We start from the raw sequence: 231 nt of genomic DNA, 5'->3' as shown, positions 1-231 counted from the left end.
CCCCCATCACGCGAGTTGATCCTCCTTAGTTCTAGTCTTCTTGGCACCATGGATAGGATGAGGGTTATCCTCATCCTATCTCTTTTCTGTCCGTGGTTTCTTTCTCCATGGGAAGGCAGCCATCAAGAGAAAGTCTAGATGCGTTCGGGAAGCCGCTATTAGCGCTATTGAGTCATTCTATCCTTGTTTTACGTCTGAAGGTAAATTTTCACGAGCTGCTCAAACCGGCTG

Source organism: Mycetomoellerius zeteki, unplaced genomic scaffold (genome assembly GCF_001594055.1).
Source record: "Mycetomoellerius zeteki isolate Tzet28-1 unplaced genomic scaffold, Tzet1.0 scaffold83, whole genome shotgun sequence".
NCBI classification, from domain to species: Eukaryota; Metazoa; Arthropoda; class Insecta; order Hymenoptera; family Formicidae; genus Mycetomoellerius; species Mycetomoellerius zeteki.
The sequence above is the reverse complement of the archived record's forward strand: the minus strand, read 5'-3'. Positions refer to the sequence as shown.